General features: G+C 42.9%; 1 protein-coding gene across 1 annotated transcript in view; it reads left to right on the top strand.

The window, feature by feature from the left end:
• Window positions 1-21,750, top strand: part of TBX3 (T-box transcription factor 3) — a 241,275-nt gene that overhangs the window by 28,711 nt on the left and 190,814 nt on the right. The window contains exons 5-6 of the mRNA XM_080559595.1: window positions 9,566-9,773; window positions 10,397-10,462. The gene's annotated coding sequence lies outside the window, so the exon portion shown is untranslated. The remainder of the gene's footprint in view (window positions 1-9,565; window positions 9,774-10,396; window positions 10,463-21,750) is intronic.

The following is a 21,750-nucleotide window of genomic DNA, read 5'->3' as shown; positions in this document are numbered from 1 at the left end:
GAAAAACTTTCAGCTCCCTATTTGCCCTTGTAAGTAATGAGTTGCCTCAGGGGATCAAAGGTCAGATTTTGGTTTTAATGCCCACCTCCTTTTAAAAAATAAATAAAGCAATCTATGTGAAAAGAAGAAGAAAAAAAAATAACAGTCTGAAAAGGCTCTGACTCCTGCTCTGCTTTGATGTTTTAGGTCTGGAAGGGATCATAAATTTGCTGGTGTGAGATAGAGTGATAATAAATGTAGCTTTTAACTGCTGGGTTTTTAGCTCACACAGCATCCATTATCACTGGCAACTGCAAAGGGAATGTACTTTTTTTCCTGGTTGCTCTTTAGAAAGATAAATATTCACCCCACTATCTGGTGATGTCCCAGAAGCTTAGATGTAGCCTCTCCTTGTGAGCGTTCCCCAACAACTTTCATTCTTGGGCAGAATGATTCAGTGGTGTTGATAAGAGTCTGGAGGGGTTAGCTTCCTGCTTCGTTCAGCGTTCATTGCTTGGATATTTTTCAGTGGTTTCAGGTGTGGTGAGCTTGGATTAGCCAAGGAACTACTTGGAACAGAAAATATGTTTGGGGTTCAAAGCTTGAGAGCTCTTGAGGTTCCCTAAAGAGTTTCAAGCAGAACGACCACTTGGTTTTAGGAGGACTTTTGTTATCCATCTCGTCTGGCTTTCCGTGACACTTGTGCCCTAGAGCACTTCCTTCTTGTTTCTTAAGGATGAATAGGCCAAAGAGAAGGCCCTGGCCCAGCGATGGCTGCGTGCCGCGTCAGCACGCTTTCATGCCACCCCTAGGACTGTATTAAGCTCAGATGAGATGCGCTATTGCAAATGACTTTAAAAGTCTGACGGATACTTTGTGCCTGTATGGAGCAGGGCTTCCAATACAACCAGCTTAGTCATGTCATAATATTTTAAAACTACGTTGTTAATAAATGATCTTAACCACTTAGATGTCTATTAATGTCTTTTTGCCGAATGCCAGCAACCTCATATTCCAACAATTTCCACAAGGACTTATTGACCATCTATAGATTTGGAATGAATTTTGCCAAATCAGTTTATCATCCCCATATATCTCTATCTGCTTTGCCTTGTGGAGCAAAACACTTTAGCTATGGTTTTTCTTTTCCTTAGATCAGCAATTAAGTCATCTTTACTCAACTTGCATCCATTATGGATCACTCCTGTTAGTAATATCATTATTTTATTTTATGTTTTAAGTTCAACCATAGATATGTTTCTTTAGGCTGCTGCAAAACTTAAAGATTTTCCACGTATTCTTTCAAGCCACCAGTCTAAATGAGAACATCATCTAGTCTAAATTCATCACTTTGAGAGCTTTTAGAAACTGTTAGAGAACCTTGGGAGTAGAATGAATACTAGAGAGCACTTATATAAATAACGTTCAAAGGGTGACATTGACTTGGTCTTTACTTGCAACTTGTATGCAGTTAAGATTGTGAATATTTTTATTTATGATAGTTCTTGTTTGTATTTCTTTTAAGTGTAATATCGAATTTTCATTTTATGCCTTTTCTTAAATTTTGTTTGTCAGAAGATGTGTTTACGTGCTTGGCTTTTTTATTCCAATCATGAGAATAAGCCTCTTTTCATAAATTGATAGCATTAAAGGTCAAAGCTATGTATTATCCAGTCTGAATTGTTCTGCAAAGCAAGCGAGTGTGTTGGAATGCATTTAGTTACAAGTGGCAGATACGTCTTCCAGAAAAGCTTCCAAACGTTCAGAAGTAGGCAATGTCCAACATATCCTAGCAGTCTGTTGCAACAGTTAATTACCATGACTAAGTATTTAGCTGCTAATTTGAATATGTCTGGCTGTAGCTTCTGGTCAGCGTAATCCACCCGTTGTTTTACTTTAAGCTACAGCAATCTTCCTTTTCATGACATCGGCTTTACTTCCGAGTTTATCTTTGGGGCCTTTGAAGTTGTTATTGAGTACGCAGTTTTGTTCTTTTGCTGAGCCTCTATCTTTGAAGACATCTGAGAATTATTTTTAAATGCTGTCTGTATTCATCACGTGGACCTCGGCCACGTGTTTTGACCATACTTTTTGCTTCTTCCTGGGTCCATAGAGATAGCTCAGAGATGGTGTCTAGTGCATCCTGTTTAGAAGGTGAGCCATTTTGTCCCCCAAAAGGTATCTAGAATGGATGGGTTGTGTTACTTCCTGGGGATTCCTGTGCCATTGGTTCAGCAGTAAGGCTAGGTGACTGCCTTGGCTAGATCTCCCTTCCCAACTGCTAAAATTAGCTGACATGAATCCAGCTCAGTTGCACACCATTGCTTAATTTTTTATAACCCCAAAATTATTTTTATGGAGAATAAAAATAGCCATCCTGTTTTACTGGAAGGATGTTACTGCTTCAAATTGCCCATTTTTATCGGTTCATTCTCAGTTCTCTTTTTGATAACCTGTTCCCTCAGACTAGCCCAAGTGTCGGAGGTACCACGTAAAACAGTAGGTAGGAGTGTCAAACGAGAGAAAATGGATCACTTGTTGTGTGGGTAATCTCACTGTTAAAGGAGACCACTGCAAATGATTCAAGTGACCACCTGGAAATCGAGTCTGGGAAAATATCTTAGCATAATATAAACTTGAGCTGGACTCCAATGGCCACGAAGGCTGGACTCTAGATAAGGTTCGTTGTGTGATTTAAAACATCTGCTTTGCTGGACTGGATCTTATACTCCATACTCCTTGGAAAAGGACAGCTACTCGTGTGGAAATGTCATCCAGGTTCTGGATGCAGCTCTTGTAAAATCTCTCGGGGAGCTCCTGCTGTTCTTCCTCTGCATGTGCTGGAGCTGAAATGCCTTGGGAAGGCCATATACCAATCTTTACAACTGCTGTTTCAAATTCATGACGACTGTTGAAATGAAATTGGATAATTGGGATTAGGCAGTAAAATACAAAGAAGAAGAGGAACTGGAAATGGGTATCGCAGCTAACCTGCAGATGCCTGTTGAAAGGCAGGTGTGTATGTGTTTGTATGTTCAGGCTGGCAGCCGGAGAATAGAGTCTGCTCAATAGAAAACCATATGTGTAAATGCAAGTCATCTTCTCTACTGTAGGGTCTAAAATTTGAAAGAGGAAAGTTTTATGGGAAGAAGATTTTTTCCCCTTTTATTAAATCAAATGAAATATTTAAGAGAGCAGTTAAACTTCTGGGTACATGTGTCTAGTCATTTTCTTTTTAGGACAGGCTAGCCAAAACTGGATACCTGAATGTATACGTATACTGGCTAAAGAGGGTTTTACCCTGGAAAAGAATTCCAAGAGTAAAAACTAAAGAATTGCTGGTTAACTTTAAGAATGAATGTCATATTAACATGCTGTTTCCTTTTTGTTATCAGTAGCTAATACCTATTCCCTCCGTGAACAAAATAATCAGTGTGGTATGTTGGATTGTTTTAAACTGGGGAAAGGGGATAAGAAAATCTCAGCATCAAAGCAGTCATGAATGAGGGCTTATCTGTGGAGCAAAGGTGGAATGAGCATACACCAGTGCATTTTAGAGAGTTAACCTCGAGGTCTGATAGTCTGCATCATGCTAAAATGCTGTCAGATTTCAGCAGTCAAATAGAGGCAGATAGAAAAAAAAAACTTAAACATTTAGCTAATCAGGATTACACCCAGCTAATGGAGAGCAGTTGTTTTTCCCCCCTTCCCTATCATCCCGGTCGATTCAAATTGATCCTAGTTCTGCTGAGCGAGAGCAGTCCTTCAAAGTTTATTCTGGTGTCAATTTTTATAGTTTCCCCCACTGATCAATAGAATGCATAATCATTAAGGCAAAGTTTGTGAAAGCTAATCCTTCAATACGAGTTTTATGAATGGCTCAGAGTCATGGCTCTAACCATTTGGATGTAAGTGGAACCTTTAATCAGGTGAGTGACAGGAGACAGTCAATAGGATTTGCTGAGACTGGATTCTGATTTTCTATACAGCTATGCAGAGTGAGCAGGGGAAGGGGGAATGAGGATGGCCAGAAGAACAGACATAGGCTAAAATGGAAGTTTCTCCTCTTTTATTATTTATAAAATGTATTTCCAGTATTTTTAAAAAACACTTTGCACTTGCGTATCATTTTTCACCTAGAGAGCTCTATTGTCTTTGGGGACGTTTGCTGATGAAACACTACGTCATCTTTTTGTGAAGGTGAATAACAATTAGTGCTGCTTTACACTGCTGAGAGCTTACTGTACTGAATTTTCCAAGTGCCGCAAATTTGTAGCTTGTCAGAAAGGGGAAAGAAAGCAGGGACTGATGAAGTGACTTGCTTTGGATGTCACGGAGTAGGTCAGTGGCAGAGGAATAAGAAGTTGCTTTAGTTTAGTTTAGTTGGAGTTGCTTTAGTTTTGCCCATTAGACATGGGTGGTGGTGTAGCTTTCTCTTCTTCTTCTTCTTCTTCTTCTTCTTCTTCTTTTTTTTTTTACACATCCTTATCTCCTGAATTTACAAGGGAGAGATCATTGGAACTGTATAGACTGAGAAGAAGAGTAAGGAGTTACGTAAAGTAGGGAACTGGAAAATCAGAGGGTGAGAGGGAAGATGAGCTGTTATATGGAACTCATCACTGCTGTAGCTGACCAATATTCACTTGGTGGTAGCGTTAATATCTTTTTTTCTCTCCTTTTCTGCCATTTCAAACAAAATGAGAAAAGCAAACGTGCTAGCAAGGCTCTTTCCCTAGCAGCTAGAAGGATCTTTGCTCGGGCAAATAACTTCTTGCTGAAGGATCTGCCATAGAGTGCCAGGATGAGAAGAAAGCAGCCAAAATTGTGTTTCCATTCAGTATGTTGAGAAGTAAAGGGCAAGGTTTTAAGTTTAAGATTTTAGTACAAAGACTTCCATGGCAATGAGGTGTTCTGAGCGTTCAACCCCAAAGCTTAGCTGTCAGACTGGACTATTCGAAGGCTGAAAAAAACCTACAAAACTGCTGAGAAGCAAAGCTGGTATTTTCATTTGCACTTTCCAAGAAGAACGGAATAACAAAGGTGAATAATGTAAATAGTGATCAGTAATTTTCTTTGCAGCTGGCAGGTTGGGAGTTTGCTAAGAATTTCTAATGGTAAGTTTAAATTTTCAGTGAGTTGCCTGCTACAGCCTAATACAGCCCCATTGGCTTCTTGCTTTTTGTTAGCTGGGATTGTCCTAGTGCTCATCATCTGGCTGTTCCATTTATGATTTCACAAATGTTTTTGAAGCAGCTTCTTGTTTGGATGATTCAACAGATTTGTCCTGATCTTCTCCAGATGAGGAGCTGGCACTGTTATCTACAAGTAATGCAGTAGATTTGGGAGGGGTTACGTCACTGCACTCTGTACATTAAGCTCGGTGCGTGTTGTGCTCCTGATCTTCTGACATTGCTGCATTGGGAAGTTGGTAGAAATAGGATTTATTTTTTTTAGCTGAATTTATTCTCTTTATTGTTACTTCATAGTCTCCAGAGCATTTTGACATCATGGATGAATAGCAGGCTGAGTAGATGGATGACAAGAGGTAGAGAAACTCTGCTTATGCAGGCGTCTTCAAAAAATCAGAAAAGACAGAGCGATGCGGGAAATACACCACCACTTACTGAGAGATGATCTCAGAATAGATCATGCCACGATAAATCCAAGGAATGTGGCGATATTGGCTCAATGGGCTGGCACTGACCTGGAAATGAGTACCCAAACGCTGCCAGATTTGCAGGTGCAGTCCCATGCAGACAGGTTCTCAGGGCGGTGAATGGGGCAGCACCTCCACTTCCCCGTGATAAGGTCCTGAGGGGATGTGTGCTGGGCGAAAGCCCCCTTGTCCAGCTGTCCCTTGCCCCTTAGAAAAAATTCTACCGAGTGACCATTAGCTGTTTCACACCTAGATCTAGATCTGACCCCATTGCTAAAAGATGGCTTTTCATCATTCTCTGTGAAATGCTCACAAGCCTCTAGCCCTGAAATCTCTTCTGAGTGACAAAGACAAAGATATGGGGTCAGCTCTGAACTTGGAAATGATTAGTTGCTGAGATGTATATCAAAGCTTTTGGTCTGACAAGAGCTAACCTTTGATCTGGTAAATGGGAACTTTACCCTGCAGAGGCAAGGGAAGGGGAGGAGAGGAGTGGATTGATGAATAGGATGGCTTGGGAAAGAGCAGGGGAAGCTGGGAGCTGGATTTCTTGGTTCGGGTTCAGGTGGAAGGAGGGACTGGGATAAAGGGTAGTAAGTCTGCAGGTCTCAGGAAAATAGAAGCAAGTGAGCTTGTAGGCTGTGAGAGTGCTCCAACCTCCGTTCTCCATTCCCTTCTCCACCTTCTCCTGTCCGCTTTGCAAGGGCAATTGGTTTGTGGATGCTGGCACTTGGGAATTAGGTAGTGGGCAGTGTTGTCCCACTCAGTGGCTTCCCTCTGGTGCCCTGAGCATCAGACTGTGAAGAGGCGCAGCACAAACATCTCTCTTGCGGGAAGCTGGCTCTGGAGAGGTTTCTTCAGAGCGGATGGTGGTTGTGGTTCGGTGTTTGGGCAGCTCGCTGGCCCTTGGTTCCACGTTAACCTCAAACATAGCCTTGCAGTCATGGAGTTCATGGGGCATGCTTGCATGAAGGGGTGAAACCTCCTGGAGTTCAGACTGGTCCTGGCAGCACACCCAGGGATATTTCTCCAGGATTCCTAAGATGATGTCTCATTGTGAATCTTAGCTCACCCCAAAGCTGGAAGGCTGTGTTTACGACACATCCCTTTTTCCTTCTTTTTTTTGTCACTGCTTTCCTTCTTCGCGCACCTTAATGCTGACCCAGTAGTTTTCCTCTTGCACCGAACGCTTCATTTCCTGATGGGCCCTTCCACGGGCTGACGGTGCTGTTTACAAGTGCTGCTGGATGCCTCGCTGTGAGTGATGAGCCTGTTCCCGGTCCTACACCGTGCTCCCTCCCCCTGCTTTCACTATGGTAAATATTTTAGTACTCGTTGAAATCAATTGAGCCTCATCAATTGGAAATAGAGTGTAAATCACTGGGACTTTTGCATTCACCCCAGAAATCAATTTTCACACATTAGGGCTATTAGCTTATTGAGAACTGTGTGATAAATGGCTGTGGGCCATCATGGAGCCACACCTGCCAGCTGTACATTTTGCATCTCAAACAGGCTCAGAAGCAGGGGGACGCCAAGGGAAGGAAGATCTCAGGTTGGCGGAGTGGTGCAGGGTAGGAGACACGAGGAGCATGCAGCCAGACAATCCGTGCCTGGAGATCGATAACACCTCCAGAGCACTAACTCATCCTCGCAGCGACTGGAGACAGAAGGCGGCTCTGAGCCAAGTTGTGGTTAGGCATCGATGTTTTTTTCCTCTCTCAAAGATGAGCATAATTTGGGGAGGAAAGGTGAAATGTAGATTATGAACAGTTAATAAAACTAATGCAGTAGTTTAAAAAAGAAGCTTTTCCACAAGTAAATACCTTTCTTTCAAACAGCAGCTGGAGCTGGGGTGTAGAAATGCCACCTCTTCCTGCCATCCCAGTGTTCCGGATGAAGTGGACATACGGTTTCTCACCAGCTGGGATGCAGAGATGGCTGGAGTTTCACTCTGTAATTCCTTCCTATTTTTGTGAACTCTAATAGCGGCAGCTAATAAGATTTTTGTTGAACGGGTCCTGCAATTTAAGTTTCTCTATGGTTTTGTTTAACGAGGTGAGGGATCCGATGGCCTAGCTGGATGAAGCATACAGTGCCCAGCAAGTTCTTCTGTGGCTGTCTGGAAGACCTTGGTCTCCGTTTCCAAGACAGAAAATAATCCGTTCTTCTCGGTTACTAGTGCCGATCACAAATGCGGGTGACTCCAGGGACTTGGAGGCTCTGCATGGTGCAGTCCGTGTTTATTTGCATTGTAGTTTGGCTTTTTACACATGGAAGCCACCTCTGGACCAGAGGAAGTCACGCGTAGGTAGGGCAATCTCTTTGGCTAGAGGTCTTTTCTCATCCCTGTACTTCTCCATAACAGTTTGTGTCAAGCGTGTATTTCCCAATATTGGATATTTCTCTTTACAGTAGGAGAAAAAAAAAAAAGGAGTGGGGGGGACCTGGAACACTAGATCACCAGATAGATTGTGCAATGTAAGTAACAGTGAATTTTCTTGCTGTGAGGCGAACAGCATGCACATATACCGCTGTCGTTTGAGGAACGAAAACCAGAGTTACTTCAATAGACAGAGAAGATCTGTGTCATCAAAGTTTCTTTCTCAAGAAAAGTGATGTGGGCTTAGAGAGGCAAAGCTCCTTCCTGTGGGGAGCTGGAAGAGAGTGACTCAGCTGCTTCTTGCTCATACGTTTTGGCAAGGAAGCCGAGGACTGCTGTAAGAGGAGAAATTTCCATGCTCCGGCACTACGGAGACTTGCCCTGGCACAGCTGCTGTAGGTGGCAGTGCTGTTGATTTGGACGGCATCAAGAGAGCATCCTGAGAGCAACAGGCAGCCAGGAGTGCTGGCACGGCAATAAAGAAGTCCAGCGTGAAGGAGCTTGGCTGCCACTTGTGGGTAGCTGTGACCTGCTCCCTGGGATCCACTGTTCTCTTGATGCTTTGTCACCCCGTGTGCCTGTCTTCTTCTTGCTGTGAAAGACCAAGCTGAGGGACGGAGAGCTCTGACTCGCTTCCAGATAATCTTTGCAGGCCAGCTGGAAGCAGGAAGCAGTGGCCTGCTCCCTGAAGAGTGCCAGCGTGGTTTGGCAGCCCTCACAGCAGCAGACAGCTGGCTTTAAAATGTTCGCACCTAAAAGCTCCTGTGCTTCATCCGGCCGCACTCCTGGAACATTTTCCAGTCGCTCCATCCAAAATGTTGCCTTTCCTCTTCCTTACAAGTCTCATATCTAGCAACACACCCTGTGCTGCTCAGACCTGTTGGTTACCTTATTCCCAGGATCTGGAGTTTCAGTCTGGTCAGCTGCGATCAAGACTCCGGGCAGGGGCTGCATTACTTCTCTGACAGTCCTGGGCTCTCACCCTTAGCTAATTACTTTGATCCTTTACACTTTGTAAAAATTCTTACAACGCAAACTAAGTCCCCCCTGGCTTTAACCTTGCGACCTAACTGGCCCTTGTAAAAGGGAGGGAGAAAACACACAGTCATGCACGCACAAGCACACACACGCACACACACTCACGAATATGCCTATATACACATCCCCACAAACTGCCTAAAGCCTGTTCCTTTAATAGTTTCCTCCCAGGACTCCCACAAAAAGGCAAATAAAACTCCTTTTACAAGATAGCAGGGCAGCATGAAGGATCAACTTCACCAACAACAACTTCTTTCTTCAGTTCATTTGTTTTTAACATACTTTTCCTCCAGATTTTGATCCTCTAAGTGCCTCTCCCTCCTCTTTCTTTCCCTTTTGAGGCTTCCATCGTTGTTCCCTTTGCCTGCCCTGCTGCCAGCAACTTAATGGCTAAAACAAGCAGTGTATTTTTTCAGGATCTGCTTGTTCACAGGGAATAGCATGTGTATGAACACACACTTTTAAATTCTCCTTCCGTGACTAAGGAATGTTTCTTTTTTTCTTCATAGGAGCCAGCTAACAAAAGAAATCCTGAGGAGAGGGAAAAGCATTGTAGCTATGAAGAGCAATTAAACAGACCAGGGATCTTCAGCCTGCGAGGTAGCTGAGGAGAGATCCAGTAGAGGTGTATAAAATTATGAGTGGCCTGGAAAAATGAATTGATTGCTACTCTTTTACTTCAGTTACCAGAAAAAGCAGATTCAGAAGAAACCAAAGGTAACAGTTCTTCATACAGTGTGCATGTCCCTTTCCCCTATACCAGAGCTGGGAGAACCATTTTAGAGAACGTTAACTTGGTGAACAGCATAAAGAAATTTAAGTTTCTATATGGTTTAGATTAAGCATGGGAAAACAAATTTGTTTCTTGCTCCTTTACTGGCTGACCAGCATTTATGAAACTTACACACACTTAATAATCTTGAGACTTCTTTCTCTCTGACATACTTGGTTAAGAATGCTCAATATTGTCTAAAGTTACTGTAAACCAAAAAGTAGTGACAGATGCCTACACATCATGATTCACAAGCCTTGTTTCTTTAGGGAAACACAGAAAAAATAAAAACCTTCATTTGCCAATAAAACCCACATTTGGATCCCTTTACCATTTCCTCAGTTAAGCCAAAACCAAATTGTTTGAAAGCTTTTAGGCTTTCATTTATTTCTCCCTTCTTTCTAGTATTTTCTGTTTCCCATGCCTGAACTAGAACTGGTAAAGAAAGGAAGGAGTTTGGAAAGAAAATCCTGTACAGTCTGTTGTTCTTAGTAGATCACTTGGATGTGATAATCAAAGAAATCTCTAGACTTAGATGATGCCAAGGATGTCATCTGATGTTTTTCAGGAGCCATGAGATGGATTCTGAAGATTTTGTCTCGAGGGGAAAAGTGCCCTACCCTTTCGCTGAAAGGTCTGCATTAGGTTGTGCTGTTTGATTTTACTTTACATTAAGATCTTGGATCTGAGGCTTAAGCCAGTGAGAAAGAAGCTTCCACAGCATTGCTGCAAGATGACTGTGCCTATACAATAACTGCACATAAAGGTGCTCTATTTGTACTTTTATGAGAAAAATCCCAAATAGGCAAATCCATTTGACAGTTCCATTCCTGAGAAAAAAAATGCCTCTTCCAGAGCAGCTTGGGGTTGCCATGTAGTATGTCCTTCTAACGCACGGGACCTGCAGGATGCTATAGCAGAGAACAGACTTCTGCCAATTTGCTGTAGAAATCAGTCAAATTTTCTATTCTTAAATCTAAGCCAGAAATCTGACGTATTATTTAAAGTAGAATCATCTGTTCTACAGGTTAAGGTATTAGGAGAACAGAGAAGATCAGATTATATTAAGAAAGTCCTGCAGTGTGGAAGGATTTTGGAGATCAAATGTAGACATTTCTTGAGAGGTTTGTCTTTAGAAGACCTAGACTAAGTCCATCCTCTACAATCATGTAGGGCAGGGATTCAAAACTATGTCTCCTGGTGCGATTTAGTGCCCTACAGTTCAACTCTGGAGTGAATTATTTCTTTTTCTTTTTTCACATGGGATAAGGATGGAACATGGATAGGATAAATCCTAGCTTGTTCTGCCCACTGATTGTCCCTAAGATGCACCGCACAGGACAGTCACAGTGTCTAGTTAAGACCTGTGAAAGTCAGTTTAGCAGATAGTGACAGAATTAGGAAATGTGTGTGTTTGAAGCACAAGTGGATTCTGCCAGTTGCTTGGGCATCAAGGCTTTAGGATCAACACTGTGACCAAGAGACAGCCTACCGACTATGAAGAATAAAGGGGAAATCTTGCTAGGATTTTCATACACGCCTCTCTTTACCTTTGAAGATGATAGTTGTTGAGACAGGGAGCTCTTTGGCCCAGGTTCTCAATTTTTTTGACCTTGTTTATGTAGCACCTAGCACAAGAGTGCCCTTACTACTTGCTTAGGATTCTTTGGGATTCTTGTATTATACTTTGGAAACACTCTGAGAAAGAGCTATTCATGTAATAGAAATACCAAAAGGAACCTTCCCAGCACCCCTTCCCCTGTGAGAGATCCTTTGTGGTTTCTCTCATACCCTCAAGGCTTGTGAGCGTGATTTTATCCCATGCCAAGTGACACTTGAATTTCCCAGTGCTGAGGTTTTTCTCCATTTTTGTCTAGGTCAACTTCCCACATGTGTGAGTCTGAGTGGAGCCATTTCAAGGCTCAGTCTCCATAGGGTGCTAACCATGCCAAAGCTCTGACCACATCCAAATTCTAGTAGAGGGCTTGGAGATGGCCTCTCTTTCCCCCAAGTTGCCTGCTTGTACTAAATACTGGGGCAGCTCTCTAAAATACTGAAGGAACAAAGCATGCAAGGCAGTAAAATGAGGCAATTAAACCTATAAAACCAGGGTTTACAAGGAAATTTATAGTGTCAGAGGCTTTTTATAGCTTTTTTAGATTAGTTTAAATAAAAAAGGGGGAGAGAGAAAAAGACAGAGAGAGAGAGAGAGGACCTGAAACTTGAGGAGACTTGAAAGTTCAGAGAAAGGCTTTTAGGAAACACAGAGGGGTAATAATTAGAGGCACATTTTCCATTTCACTGTCTTTGCAAATTGAAATTAAAGAAGGAGAAAAAAAAGCATGCACAAAATAACTGGCAGTTTACATTGCTCCCACTTCCTGCTATTCCCATTTGATTTTTCTGTTGCTGTTCTTTTGTTTTCTGGTCAGGTGAAAAGATCTTTTCACCTGGGCAAAGGAACTAAAGTGAAAGTGATCTCAGGTAAAGCAAAATGGTATTTGGCTGTTTTTTCCCCTTTTCTGCTAGGCCTATAGTTGCTTGGTTTTATAGTGCACTGTGTGCCTTGCAGCTCTAGGAGCTTGTATTCAAGAGCTAAAATGGAGCCAGCACCTGATTAAGGCAGATTTGGTCAGGTAAGACAATAGGCCCTGTGTTTTAAAGAGTATGCCACATTTCACAGCTTCTCCTGCTTCCTTTTCCACTGCAGTGCACAATGTGTGTGTGAGTACAAACACACATACATCAGCTTGTGCCCAGTTAGACCCATTCTTGGCTTTAGTCTGCTTCTACCTGGAATGAATGAAAGGTGATCAAGATCTTTCAAATCCCACGTCCTTCTCTATCTTCCAAGTAGATTCGTAAAAAGGCCAAAGTCTGCTGCTCTGCTAATTGTCTTGCTGTTGTAGTGTTGTTTTGTAATTTTGGTCTTTTTAGAAATGTCCCCAAAGTCTGTGCTCTGTGATGGTATGGACAACAGTCTCACCTTAAACACATGGGTACCTCATTCTAGTGTGAAGGGGAAATGTCCACTGGCAACATCTTTGTCATCATTATGCTATCTGCGTTTATGCCATCCGTAAAATTACTTTCTGGGGTGTTTCCGAGATACTGCCTGCTGCAGCTCTGTTAGAGAGCTGAGTGCTGTCTTCATGAAACACATTGCTTCATACCCTCTCTTTACCTCATTTTCTTTCCCAGATAGAGTATGCTGTGATTAGTGTAGTAGAGTATAAATTCTGTTTGGTTGCTAACTGTGCAATCAGTAAATTACTAATTAACCATAGCAATTCATCATCCTTCTGCTGTGTAGATTTGTAGAGAAACCTACCATTTCTCTAAGGCAATAAAAATAAACTTACAGAAAGATAGAAAACAGCAACCTGCACTTCAGGTCAGTTTAAACTGCTTATGTGGGAACATTTGGCTAATGGGGATGGTGCCACAGGAGACGTGTTCTGCCACAGGAGAAGCATTTCACCACCCTTGAGTTCTTCAGAGGAAAGGAAGGTTGTTCTTTATAATCTTTGGCTAATTGAAGTTGATGCATTCATTGTAACAGAATCATTGATAATTGGAATATCTATGGAACACAGTGATTGGTTACTAGCTGAGTAACACAAGTGTTTTCAAGCGAAGTCATTTTTTTCAGGTGTTACCTTTTGGTGTTCACAGTTCCTGTTGTGGTATCATGATACTATTTTGGTTTCTTTGCCCACCTGTCTTAAGCAGTCTAAGCAGCAGAGGGAAAGTTGCTATTCCGTTCAGGTTTTGGGGGCATTTGTGTTAAAACTGGTGAAATATGTGGCATTTCATTAACATCTTTACACACTGCAAAACAGGTACTATTTGGGGGGATGCAGGGTGAAGTGCTCTGGTTTTTTGTTGGTGGTGGTTTTTGTAGGAGTTGTTTTTTTACCACCCACCCTTTTGTTTTCTGCAACAACAGCCACAGAAACTGGAGTTTAAAAAAAAAAACAGATCAGGATATCAACATGCTAAAAAAGCCCCTGTTGTAATTTGCCAATGTCTAAGAAATACCAAGAAAAAATAAGCTGCAGTGTTGGAAACAGGTGGGGTCCCTTGTAGAGAAGAGAGGGTATAGGCAATTGCAGCTCCAAGGAGTCATTCCAGCCAACTTGCAAAAGGTCTGGGCACTTCTGAACTGTATCTGCACACAACTTCCCATCCTAAAGAAGGTGAAAAGAGGAACACAGTGAGACAAAATTACCTGTTTCTGATCACATTTACGGTGGGCTAATTATTTTTGTCAGAGACGTTGTCATTTTACAGTGAGATTAGGATCAAGCCCAATATATTGAAGCTTAGCTTTAGTTTTTAAAGTCTGCAACTGTATGCTATTGCAGGCACATGATAAATAGTTCTGAAATCAATATGGAAAGCTATTAAAAATGTGGTTTTGTCTCCATGTCTAGTATGGTACATTAAGATGCATGTATCATTCTACATTCTTCCCTTCTCTCTATATATATGTGTGTGTATGGGTGGAAATTTTGAAAGTACTCAACATTGGTCAAGCTGTCCCCAATGGAAAATATAACATTGACCTCAAATAGCATCACATTTTAGGTCAATGATGAGTGATTTTTAAAATACTACCCTTAAGTATATATTTAAAGAGGAATTGCTAGAGTGAGACTAAGTTCCCTGATCCTAAAGTTCTGTCTGAGAAATGGTGATGAGAGGGAGAAAAAGGTAGATAGAGCCCCCTGTTTCATTCGTCCCAGATCGGTACTGCTTTGGCATTTCTATTGTGATTTCCCACCAGGGACTTTTTGTAATCTGAAGACCTGTTCAAGCAGGAAAATGAGCTGGCAATGACTATTTTACGTCTTTCATGTTACTGAATGCATCAAGAAACGAGTAGCTGGCTGCACCAAGCTCTCAAAATAACAGGGAAAAAAATCTTCACATTGGCTAGCTGCTAAAGACAACTTTTGGTAAGCACTGAAATCAAACAAACAACTTTTATGAGTGAGCAGATCCATCTGCTATCACTAATCTTATAGATTGTTCTGTTCTCTGATACTTCAGTATTTTAAATAACATCTAATGGGCCAGAACGTACGAAGCAATCAATGTTTTTCAACCTCCACAGTCGTCAGCTGCAGGTATATGCTATCCTAGCACAGTAGGCTTGGAGCCAGAGCCTTGGCTCATTTAAATCAATGTCAGGAGTTTACAATAGGCTCAGAACGTGGCCCCATACCCTCCTAAGAGAAAAGAAAATTCTTGGCCAGCAAATAGTCTTGGCCTGTTCTAAAAAAGGTGCTTCATTGATACCACCGGGAGGCAGAGCCACAAGACAAACATCGTTATGCTACTTCAACGGTTAGATGTGAGATTGCTCTGACTCCTTAAAACCTGAGCCCACTCACTCTGGAGTTCATCAGACCTTAGGAGAAAGGTGACTCCGCTCCGTTTAACAGAACAAAAAGGAACTAGCAAAGAAAATGAAGCCTATACTTCATCCGTGCTCATTCTTCTCTTTATACTCAGTAGCATCCAGATTGGGACCGATGGGCTGCAGGGTTCAGAGCCCCGTGTGCTGAGCCATGCGGTCCCACAGGCAGCATCGATCTCGAGTAGCTCTGCCAACCCGCGGCCGCGTACCTGGCTGTGCCGAGTGCCTGGCAGTCTGTCGCTCCCGGCCGCGGTGGCAGCTGCAGCTGTTACCAATCTTGGCTTCAGACTCGTGGTGGCCAGGAGAGTACGTGGTTGGCCTGAGAGGCTGACGGTCTGTCTCTGCCTCTCTCTCTTTCATTTTGTTGGCTCCATATATTATATCAAATATCTTTAAAAAGCACAATTTGAATGATGGAGCTTATAATTCCATCTCGGGAGTTCTGATGACTCGAGCTTGGTTCTTGTGGTTTATGATGTCACCGGGACCCATCGATGGAGTCGTAGCCCCATAATTCACCATTGCCCTGTTATTTATTCTGTGCAATAAATGGCTGCAGTTTAATCACCAGAGTAAATTGCTGAAGCATCTTTGTGGAAACTATAATGTTACTGTAGCAGTATCTATGGCAACAGGGATTCAGTAGTGGTGGCTAATGCAGACAGACCAGGAGCGCTGTTAGCCCCGTGCACGCAGCAAGCAAGGCGTGTGTACCGGCCTCAGGGGGATGAGAACCTGAGGGCCAGATCTGGATGTACCGTAAGAGGAGAAAAATCCATTAACTGCTGGACAGGTACACGACTGGATATTGTGTGGAGTCTGTGAAATTAGGATGTGGATCTAGACTTCACCCACTTTTACAGAAATGTGGCTGTGATTTATGCAAAAAGATTTTCTGGAAAAACCCGTGACTTCTTTGTAGAGATGTTAAGCAAAAATGTCTTCTGCATTTATTTATTGTTTCCTTTTCCAGTTCAGGTAGGAAAAAACACACCTGTGGATACTTGAAACAAATGACTCTGAACTTCCTACACCTAAGGTTTGAATTTAGTTGTACGATGGGCAGGAGAAGCAGATGTCTTATTTTAGCTGAACTGTCTCAACTCTTCTTGCCTCTTGCCTCCTTGAAAGGCCTCATAGGAGCTAGAGTTTTAGTCTTGCTGGGGCATAATGTTCCTTAAGCTGAAAACAAGACACATCTTTCTTTTTGGCAAAATACGTTTTGCCAAACTATTTAAAGTCATCCAAAAATGTTTAGTGGCTGTGGATATGCAGTTGGCATTTTAATTAGTGTATGTCTGTGATGCAGTTGTCATAATAGAACATTATATTATTTTTATTATTTGTTGTTTCTTACTGAAGTCATATTTATGACTTCAAAGATTTTACTTCCCAAATCTTAAGTTTCTATTCAAGCCCCAGATTTTCTGGGTTTTCTTCTTTTTTTCTTTTTTTTTTTTCAAAAAAAAAAAAATAGTCATGTAAGCTATAGACTTTTCATCTCTCTTTCCATCTCCCCCTGCTCTTTTACTCCTCCACACTTTCCCAATTTCTATTTTCATTATTTTTCTCTTTGGGAAAGAAACGAGGAGGAAAAGCATTCTCTGTTCATCCTCTTTCAATACCCAGTGAATGCTTGCAATGCTCAGCTCTTCTTTTCTCATTTCCCTCCCTGAGCAGCCCTAAAGAAGTATTGCGGCGTGTGGTGTCAGTGCCCTGAGTCTGCTGCTTATGGTCAATGTCATTTTACAATGTAACTTTTTTTTTTAACTAGGGGTTTATTATTTTCTACAAGGATCCATTGTTTTAAGCCACGCAATCAACATGTGTTTCTTGAGATATCACTTACCTTTCAAACAAGTAGCAGTTGAGTTTCGGTCGTCAGACTTGGCTGTCTCTGGATTCATACAGTTATTCTGTTCTGGTAACCTGATCCAGCACAACAGGGTAAGAACAGAAAGAAAAGCCTTAATTTATGGAGGGTCTCAGTTCTAACCATGTAGTTGCTTAGACTTTGTCTTTATCATGAATCATTTTTAATGACAGTTTAAGAGAAAAGAGTTGAAAAGCAAATCTTACCTTTTTCATCACTGACAGCTTTTCATAACTTTAATCAGAACTTTTTCTGGCAGAGCTTTGTACGATGGGTATTATGCAAATAAATGGCTAAACTGAAGGGCTGTCCAGCAGCAGAGCAAAGAGCCTCTTCTTTCCTAGCACAGGATATACATCTTTACAGCAGGGATTTCAGAGCTATCTTTAAGCAGTTTTTCTATTTGTGGATTCCTAAAAGTTGTCCAAGGAGCCCCTCACAGGACACTTGCATTTCTTGGTCACCTTTTGCAGGGGTCATAGAAGTTCTCCAGGAGCCTCCCTTGTCTGTGTGGACCAAAGGGTGAGGAACATAAAGGTTGCTGGCCAAAGCCCTCATGGACTTTAATGCAGGCAGAGCATTGCTCCTTCCTCCGGTGTGCCGGTATCTGGAGAGTCGGTGGGTTTGTGGGTCTCAGGTTGGTCTTTTTCTTCTTTTGTGTTCGTGGCCTGTCAGATCTTTGAGTTGCCATATTCTCAGTGTTTGTACTTGCTGTGGGAAGACCCTTTGTCAGGCTGAATATTTTCAGTGCTGCTGTGAAACCAAAAAAATACATTTCTTGAACCCTAAGGGAGCAGCGAGAGGCCCTACAAAGCGTGCTTCCCATGTCACCGTGGACTTCACTTGGCCTCAGTTTTTCTTGTGTTTCCTTCGTGACCTCCAACTTTTTCTGGTTTGGAGACAAGTTTCCATCTAGGTTGACTACATACCATGTTCTTTCTGACAGATGTTGACAAATTCAGTTTGATTTTACCCCGCAGCTCTTTCTAGACTTAATTTTGTCATTGTGGAAGGTCGTCAAAAGGGTAGTGCTATTTAAAGGCCGAACTGTGTCACATTTACTCATGGGGCCAGTACTCGCCTCCTTGAAGACGTCCATTCATCTACATGGAATTACACATGGAGTAAATGGCATCTGTTGTAAGCAAAGGCTCAGGAGCCTGCCGTACTCATCTCAGGGGGACTACTTGGGGAGTAGAAGTCAAGTCCTTGTCCACGCCATTGATTTTACAGCCCCTCTTGTTACAAGGTGGCTTTCTGGCCCCCTCTAGTGACTGACCACATAGAGGTTTATGAGTGAGACACCACCTTTCAGTGAACGAAGCAGCCATTTTCACTCCAGCAACATATGGCTTAAAATTTAGAAGTGCTATTTAAAATCCTGACCTACTGAGTTTGTTCCCATTGCTCGCAACCTGCTCAGGAGCACCATGTAACTGACTTGCTGGGACTTCCTACAGTCAGAAACTGTTCACAGTGATTGAGGGTGGAACAGTCCATACTGATCTTAATGTGGTGGCATGGCCCCAGTTATGCTCCCATAAGCCCAGAGGTTCATGTCCTTTAAGGGAAGCTTGGTGGTTTTGGTGTTACAGCTGTATTACCCAAAGAAACAGCCATGAATTGAAGGGGGTATCAAGAAGGACCATCTGCTGCTGAGTTACAATGAAACGTGGAGTGAGAGTGAGTTGATTTTGAAAAGGCATTTTCAGAAGCTTTTTTCTTCTTCTTGTACTACTGGAGCTGCAAAACGGGATCTTATTTTAAATATGAGTCTGAAATTTTATCCTACTTTATCGGCTGTGGGTACTTAAGAGGCAGATATTTATCACATGCCTATTTCCTTGGGAGAGTGTGCAAGCAATTTTTGTAACAGGTTTTCTACTACTTGGCTAATGGGGAACAGTTCAAATTATTTATTCCAAGAAGCTGGAGCAAGGTTGACAGCCTGAGGGTACACCTAAAAGCACCATAGCGCTTTTGGCTTTAGATGTTCTGAGCCCCTTTAGAAACAACTGCCTTGATCTTTTAGTGCCCTGGTAAATCATTTATTCTGGTCACCTACTTACGAGTCTCCCCTCACACGTCCTATCAGATGAAATGAGCTCGATAGACAGCTCCCTGGCTTGTGTACATAGCTTGCTGCTCATAACCCAGTGGATGAACTGCAACAACCCAGAAGTTCAGAAGAGCTCCCGGGGCTGCCTGGTAACCTTCCTCGGTCAGGGGCCGCCTTAGTCAAATCAGAGCTGAAATTCAAATTCCTCTGACAAACGGGGTGGCTGGAGCTGAAGGTTTTGGAAGGGGTTTTTCCCTCTCACATTACCGTGTGTCGCAGGCTGCGGCAGGATGTGTGCTGTTGAACGCGCTGTGATCCCCTGTGCTTCTCCCTCCTCCCGCAGTGTGCCTTTCTGCTCCTCGGCAGTCTGTTTCAATTCTCCTTCACCTCAGCCTGACCAGGGTCCCCCAGGTTACCCAGTGATTCATCTCTCTGGAATTTGGGAGTGCTGCTTCTCTGCTCCTACCCAGGCTGGCAAGAGGGTTATTAAAGCATTAGAGATTAACCAGCACCTCCTTTGGTGAATGTTTAGGCTGAGAGCACTTGATGCCACACATCATTTTACACATGTATTCTGACACCACGCTTTAATACCACACCTCACGTTTCTCTTTAAGCATGGTTTTTAACAACTTTTCCAACTGCGATCGTACTAGAGCATCCCTGACACTGGTAACATGCATGAGGTTTGATTTCAAGTGGATGCGTGTTTGGATTGTCCTGTTTCTATTTCTGAACTCCTCCCAAGGAAGCTCGCTTGCTCTTCTCACCCCATCGCCTCCGATGGGACCGAGTCATTGCATTCAGAGTGCACACAGTGACACCTCCGAGAGACTTGGGCTGTTCTCTTGTCTCACTTCTGCTCTCTCCCAGGCTGGATGCACGCCCTGGAGGTATGTGGTTTGTCTCAAGATATAAAACTTCCCTCCTCAGAAACTACATTACTTCAACAAGCCACAACGGTCTGGCAAGAGGGAGAAGGATGCTCTGTTAGTGCAGCTTTCCACAGAGATCTTTTCTGTAAACTCCGTGCAGCCAGAAACATGCTCTCACTCTCCTGAGTTCACGTGCGTGCACATACACACATTCCCTCATGCAGCAATTTCAGTGATGTTAAAGTACACAGACACACTTGCTTACACATGCACAAATACTTTGTTGTATTCGTGCATAAATACAGGCAGAAATTCTCTTATCTGTGCACACAATCACACTCATGGAAACCCCAACCACCAGCATGTGCTGCTGTGCACGTTAATGCCACCAGTACACACGCTCCCCCTCTCTCGCAATCATGCGTGCGAGGATGCAAGCACATTTATGCGCCTTGCAAAGAAGCTGCAGAATTTGGAGGGAGGGATGAATAAATCAGGTCTGAAGGGACCTCTTAAGATTTAGTCCAACCTCCTCATCCAAACAGGCTCAGAGCTTTGTCAGATGTTTAAAAAACCTCCTGGGTTAGAGTTTTGATAATGCGATTTTCTGTCCTTATATCCAGGTAAAACCTTCACTTCTTCAATTTATGACTTTCATTATGATATTAATTTATGTCTTTTGCTTCCCTGCCACACACACAAGCAAAGAGCCTGCATCTGTCTTCTCAATAACATCGTAGGTATCAGAAGACTCTTATTAGGAGTCCCCTAAGTCTTCTGCAGCTTGGACAAACTCACTCCCCTCAACTTCTCTTTACAGAGCCGATGCTCCAGCCCCCTCACCATCTTGGTGGCTGTCTGCTCATCAGCATCTTCCTTCTGTTTGTGGACCCACAGCTGGATACAGAGATATTTACAGAGGAATAGTCATTTCCCTTGACCTACTGGCTGTGCTCCTGTTACAGTACAAGATGCTGTTAGCTTTCGTTGCTGCCAGGTGCCTGTCAGCTGAGTATCCATGTGCTCTTGGCTGGAATTGGACTGATAACAAAATAGTAAATATGAAAGCCAAACAGTGTGCTTAGCTTCTTAGCAGTCTGTGCTAAAATCTAATGGATCTGAGACCTCAAAGAGTTCCATGACCCTCTTCAGGAGATCACAGTTCTTGATCTAGCTAGGGGAGAAGAGGGTGGATAAGATGACCTACAAGATCTATTCCATAACGGCACGATCATGACCTTCCATGCTCTTCTTTCTGGCCTTGATGATCCACTAAACATTTTACCTTCCTCTTGTTTGGAGGGAATCAGCCATTTGAAATCTCCTCTTCCAGTCCTGTCCTTGTGGTGGCCGGTATCTGCACTGGCCACAAGGCCCCGTCCAAGTCCCATTTTTCAGAAGGAATATGGGAGGGACATCCATGATCACTGGCTCTGCTGAACAGCACTAGGACAACCGATGGGCTCGCAGTGTTCTTACAGTACCAGTGTTTCTGCACTGACACAGCCTCCAGTGCAGGAAATAGCTGTGCACCGAGAGGTGGCTCAGTTTGATTCATCCACATCACCTACAAATCACAGGTTTAAAACCTTGCAGTACTTAATGCAGGGAAGAACTTCAGACTCTGCAGAGACTCCTACCTATCTATTATCCTGTAAGGCATCCACTGAAGGGAAAGGGGTATTTTTTT

Source organism: Anser brachyrhynchus (assembly GCF_964034855.1).
Source record: "Anser brachyrhynchus genome assembly, chromosome: 17".
NCBI classification, from domain to species: Eukaryota; Metazoa; Chordata; class Aves; order Anseriformes; family Anatidae; genus Anser; species Anser brachyrhynchus.
The sequence above is the reverse complement of the archived record's forward strand: the minus strand, read 5'-3'. Positions and strand labels throughout refer to the sequence as shown.